Source organism: Anolis carolinensis, chromosome 3 (assembly GCF_035594765.1).
Source record: "Anolis carolinensis isolate JA03-04 chromosome 3, rAnoCar3.1.pri, whole genome shotgun sequence".
NCBI lineage: Eukaryota > Metazoa > Chordata > Lepidosauria > Squamata > Dactyloidae > Anolis > Anolis carolinensis.
The window spans coordinates 243,958,156-243,965,011 of NC_085843.1; positions in this window are offsets into that span (position 1 = coordinate 243,958,156).

Genomic DNA, 6,856 nt, shown 5'->3' on the forward strand with positions numbered 1-6,856 from the left:
GGAAACCTTTACCTTTAGTAGTAGCACTAGTAATATAAGTAGTAGTATTTGTGTTTTAACCGCACTATCTTCCAAAAGTTTCAGAGCAGAATGGACAAAACTGTCAAATTTAGACATTTGGAGGGTATGTAAACATGACATAGAATTAGTATTCATCATCTATCTATCTATCTATCTATCTATCTATCTATCTATCTATCTATCTATCTTATCTATCTATCTATCTATCTATCTATCTATCTATCTATCTATCTATCTGACATATGTGCACATGTACATATATTCTCTCCCCTCAACCTCCCCCCCCCCCCAAATACACATGTCACACAAATGAATAAATATCTTCTATCCCCACCTCACACTTATCTGTTTATACCTTTAGGGAAGAGGGAATTCCCTGACAGCTGACTTTGAAGAAAATAAGAAGAAAATGAAAGCCTCCCTAGAGAGGGAGTTTCAAAGTTCTGTGAACAAAGTCTGGGAAGGTCCTCACCTGCATTCCAAAGAAGTAAATCTGAGAAGGTAGTAGGACTGAGAAAAGAGCTTCTCTTGAAGATCTTAGAGCCTGAGGGATATACAGTCCTTCAAATAGTCTGGAACTAAGCCACATAGGGATTTGTAGATCATAACCAGCAGTTTCATTGTGTCTGAAAATGGACTAGCAGCCCGTGGAGCTGTTGCAACAAGGGGATTGTATGCTGTTTGTAGTCAATCTCAATTAATAACCTGGTTTCTAAGGCCATTCGAAGTTTTTGAGCCCTATTCAAAGTCAGATCCACATAGAGCACATTACTGTAATCAAAATGAATGTAACTAAATCATGGACCACTGAGGCCAAAGCAAATTATTTCCTGAAATGGGTGCAGCTGGTGCTTTAATTGCCAAATATACTCCTGGCCATCACAGAAATCTGGGTCTCCAGGCTCGGGTCTGAGTCCAGGGCACAATAAGTTCTCAGTTTGCATAGTTTCTGTACAGATTCAAACATCCATTACTTAAAAATACTAAAAACATTTTCCAAAAACCAAACCTTGATTTTGCTATTTGTACTATCTCATTGTATATAATGGGACACATATCCACAGATTCTGGTAGCCACACTGGAACCAAACTGCATTGGATAGTAAGAAGCCACTTGCATCTTTAGTGAAGTATAAACTCATCCAACATAGGTTGAATCCCAGTTCTCCGATCTGCCTTCAGCTGTCCAGAAGCATCTCTGTCTTACCTGGATTACTGATAAGTTTCAATTTCTTTGCCCTCATACCAGTCACTATGGTTGTCAGGCACCAGTTTAGCATGGAAGCAGCTTTCTTAGAATGAGAGGAAAAGGAGAAATAGAACATACTGGTGACATCTGATCCCCAAACTCCTGGTAATATGATCAAATGCTACCATTTATACAAATTGTTTGATTTTAGTCAAGTGGGGACTGTATCTGCAGTTGATTCTTAATAGTGTGACTCATATCGAGCAGCTGAAAAATCTGAACGATATGCATTCTGCATACTGGTGATAGTGCTAATTATAATTTATGTTAAAACAGCATGTTGGAGTCTCTCTTTATGTACTCAAAGGGTTGCTCCCCCTTCCTCCTATCGTCTATGTCTTGAAACTGTCAAATTTCCTTCCAAAATGAAAAACGAGTTTCCAAATCCCTGAGCCCAAGCTGCATTTCTAAAGCAGCATGATGGAATTTCTCCAAAATCTTTCTTTACCCATTTTTTGTAAAATGAACTGTCCAAAGCCATTCATTTGAAGAAGAGGAAGGGGTGGGGACATTCAAGGAATGTTGCAATGAACATTCTCTTTTCCTCCTGAGATGTACTGCAGAAACCATGAAAACTAATACTATGTTTCTCGATTTGTATCTTGTAGTGAAAATTCATCACCCCATTGATTCACATGATCCCAACAGCATTTTCCAGCATTCTCCTTCAATGTTGATCTTTTAAAACTATTGTTCCAAGTGAAGGAATAGAAGCCCTGAACCAGGGAGAACCTGCACAGAATTGCTTCTTCCTAAAGTCTTCTGGGTTACAAGAAATCAAGTACATTTATACATTTTTCAAAATTGTCTACTCTAGACCATGAAAGTGAATGCCAGAATAAATGAGTTGATCTTCCATATACCACACAAAGGCCTAATAGATCAACATGGCTAACCCACTGGAAAATTATTTTATTTGCTCATATCATCCTGCTTTGCTTTTCGTTTTAATTAAACTTTAAAAAATGAACGTTGTCACTAAAGTCCTAACCCTGTTATCTCATCACTGAAATAATAAAACTGAAGTAAAGTTATGTTACCAAGAACCAAGATCTAGTCAACATTTTAATCTTCCAGGCAGGAATTGCCAAGATTGTACATGACCCATTGTTGGGATAGGGAGGTGAATTTTGGTATACATGTGTGTATTGAGAAAGGTGGGCAATACCTCACTTCTCATTGTATTTATTCCTATTGAGAAAAAGGGTCCTCAAAAGCTGAGGGCCAGTTCTTGGTCCCATATACTATGTGGGGATAGACTATAGTTTGAAAAAAAATGAACAAATTCCTATGCACACTGCACATATCTTATTTGTAGTGTAAAAAACCATGAAAGAAAGATAAGGTAAAGGTAAAGGTTTTCCCCTGATACTAAGCCAAGTCATGTCCAACTCTGCGGGTTGGTGCTCATCTCCATTTCTAAGCTGAAGGGCCAGTGTTGTCCGTAGACACCTTCAGGGTCATGTGGCCGGCATGACTGCATGGCACACCGTTACCTTCCAGCCAGACCAGTACCTATTGATCTACTTACATTTGCATGTTTTTGAACTGCTAGGTTGTCAGAAGCTGGGGCTAACAGTGGGAGCTCACCCCACTCCCCAAATTTGAACTGTTGACCTTTCAGTTGGCAAGTTAAGCAGCTCAGCGGTTTAACCTGCTGCGCCATCAGGAACAATACAAAATTTAAAACAAAGAACAATTTTAACCAACACAAACTTACCACATTGAGAAGTGTGGGCCTGCTTTTGGGTGATGAGATAGTCAAGTTAATTAGGATTGTTGTTATGTGCCTTTGTTTCAGACTTAGGGTGAATCTAAGTCTAAAGTTTAAGGCGGTGGCTGAGTAAATGATCTTGGAAGGCCACATTTGGCCCATAGGTTTTAATTTTAGTTTGGAGACCCCTGGTTTAGAATAAAAGGCTCAGTTATGTATTTTGTTATCTGCAGCAAAAGTTCCTAAGCTCACTTTAGTCTTAGAATCATAGAACTGTAGAGTTGGAGTCCAAACTCCTGTTAATAAGAATACAATGTTCCCTCACTTATCGCGGGGGTTACGTTCCAGGACCACCTGCGAAAAGCGAAAATCCATGAAGTAGGGATGTTATATTTATTTTAATATTTATAGATTATTTTAGTAGTTATACACTATTTTAAGTCTTTTTCAAATCGCCTCTTTCTTCTCCCATTGCCGTTTGGGCTCCTTTTCTCTCCCTTTGGCTTCTCCTTTCTCCCTTTCTTAGCCTGTAAATTGTAATTTTTTATGATTTATAATATTCTTTTAGAGTTTATTGAAAAACCACGAAACAGCGAATCTGTGGAAAGCGAACTGCGAAGTAGTGAGGGAACACTGTAGACAACTAAGCCCCTTCCACACAGCTGTATAAAATCCCACATAGAATCATAGAATCACAGAGTTCGAAGAGACCTCAATGGCCATCCAGTCCAACCCTCTGCGAAGAAGCCGTTGTCTGCTTTGAACTGGATTATATGGCAGTGTGGACTCAGATAACCCAGTTTTTTCATGTCAGGAGTGACTTGAAAAACTGCAAGTTGCTCCTGGTGTGAGAGAATTGGTCGTCTGCAAGGACATTGCCCAGGGGACACCCAAACGTTTGATGTTTTACCATCCTGTGGGAGGCTTCTCTCATGTGGAGCTAGAGTTGACAGACGGGATATCACCCTGCTCCCCAAAGTCGAACCACCAACCTTTCAGTCAGCAGTCCTGCAGCAGTCCTGCAGAGTTTAACCCATTGTGCCACTGGGGACTCCTAGATAACCCAGTTCAAAGTAGATATTGTGGATTATATTCTGGGTTTTATGACTGTGTGAAAGGGCCCTTAAGCTTTCTTAAAAGCTGGACATTTAGCTTCTGTTTAAAATACATCAAAGAAAGAGAGTCATTTTTTCCCCTTCCTGACCTGTCCAAGAGATGAATCAGAGAATAAAGTTAGCTTGGAAGAGAATGGACGATCCAGGATAAGAAGAGGAGCATTTAACTCGCTTTTATTTCAGCTTTAGAATAGGGTTTCTGTACATGTTGAGTTTAAATCAAAGCTCCTGTTAAGACACCAAGCTCTCAAGGTTGGTAGAGTTGAAACAGTGGATTACCTCATTACTGTGAGATGATAACCACTAAACAATTAAAAAGATAACTAATTTTTTATATGTGCGTGCTAAGATTTTTCTTGGGAACAAATTGTGTGTATCATGTGATGTTGGGCAGACAGTTTAAATGTAACTCAATATGTGCAGTAAAGGTTGCATAATAAAGGCTTGTAAACAGACACATAAGTTGAACAGTAAACAATGAGCCAACGCAGCCAGCAGGATGGAACAGATTAAGTAAGGATGAGCTGAAACAGGGATGCTTTTATGAATACATCCATGACACCCTTCAAAAGCTCTTCTGTCTCCTTTCAGCACTCTTCTCAGAGGAATGGCTAGAGTTGGGGGAATTATCTGCCTATTCTGAATAAGTAGATTTGGTGGTGGGGGAGGATGTCCCTGTTGAGTTAACTAGCTTCATTCTCCCTTACTTTCTTTGATTTGTGACCAGTACAGAATCATAAACGGGAAATGTACCACGTTGCTTCAACAGTGGCATTGACATCTCTCTATTCAAAGTGAAGGCAATCTGGTGGCTTTATTATCTCAGTAACATTTCTAAAAAGCTAGGTTTGAGGAGCTATGAAAAGCAATGACATTCTCAATTTAGCAATGGCCTTGCCAACACTGCCATATAGCACAGTTTGAAACCACATTATATGATCAGTGTAGATTAATATAGTACAATTCAATGCAGTTAATCTAGATTACATGAATCTAACATATAATGCAACTTCAAACAACATTATATGGCAGTGTAGATGTGGCCTATGTGATCCTTCACTGGTTAGAATCACCCAACCAACAAAAAGAAATGTGCGTGTCTTAAAAATGCCACTACAATAATTACTAGGAAGAACAATTGCAAGAAATACACATTTGGGAAGAAAGGTTTGAATTCTCACATGCCTCCCTTTTTGCCAATTTTTAAAAATAATTCCCTCTAGACACTTTACAGAGCCATAATAAGAGATGTCGTGGAGTTAAGGTTGACATGATGATGTGTCAGGATGTTTTCATTAGCAAGAACAAACATTTCAGGTGCCACACCCTTTGTTGGCACACCATACTATCCTTCATAACGTTACTGTTTTATGTCTGTCACCAGATCACCATAAATCTGGTGCTGCTCTTCAAGTGGTATACATGCACATACACATATGATCGCAAAGATGATCAATGTGGCAAGCTTGCATTTTTTGAATACTTATTTTGGGCATGGCTACGGGAATGATCACAATCAGCATCTGGATTTCAAAATATACCACTCAACTATTTCCTGAAACACATGAAATGTTTGTATGTGTGTACGTTCTTATTCTAAATATAATGTAATGGGAATAAAGAACTCAAGATTTATATGGCCCCTTATATTGCCAGATAACTCTCTGCGGTTAATGCTTCAAAACTGAAGTGTAGGAATGGTCCCTGGTGATGTTATTAAACATTATGACTTAAGCACCAGTCATAATTGCTTGTCATTAATTCACACACACAACCACCAACCCACCCACACCATGTGTTTCTTTTTGGAAATTAAGTCAGAAATTATAAGGTGAAATGACAGAATTCTACTTTCTAATTCATTTAGGGAGATAAGACAAGGACTACTTAATCTAACCTACTTTCTTCTAGCCAGAAGTTAATGCAGAGCAGAGTGAAGCATGATCTTTGAAGCCCCAATGACTTGGGCAGTAGCAATCAGGAAGCTAACTATGTAAATTCATAAATCCACTAGAGCAGTGGTTCTTAACCTGTGGGTCCCCAGATATTTTGGCCTTCAACTCCCAGAAATCCTAACAGCTGGTAAACTGGCTGAGATTTCTGAGAGTTGTGGGCCAAAACACCTGGGGACTCACAGGTTGAGAACTACTGCACTAGAGTTTTTGCAAGCACCAAATCAATTAAATCTTACAAATTATTGTAAGAGGGTCTGTTACTGGCTGAGCTTGAGATTTGCATATAGCCTTTTCCTGGAGTCAAGTCTACCAAACCAAAGAGTTTGCTTCCTCATCCCACCCCCCAGAGATAACCATGAAAACTGGACTCAGTGCCAGACCCTGAGATCTAGCAACATTTCCTATTATTTGTTTGTTTGTTTATTTTTAATTATTTCTTCTTTGTATAAAACTCACCATTATTTTGTGACTAAGTTTCAAATAGTCATTGTGAAGATATTCAGATGAGTACTATTACTTATGAGCATTCTGCTTGTGCACCAATATGCAGTTGAACCCTCACTGCATGGCTTCCTATGGCTCACCTAGGCAGGTTCCTGTCTGATTAAAGAACTGTGCTGACAACCTGTCAATGCTGCTCTTTAATGAACTGGAGAGCCTGTTACTGGATAATGCAAAGCACTACATTTCCTTCTCTATCAAAAACAGTATCTGCAATGGACCTGCACTGTTCAGGGAGCATGAAACTGAGCAGTGCAACTGATCCTGTCTCAGCTAAACAACAACAAAAAGCAAGGTGATG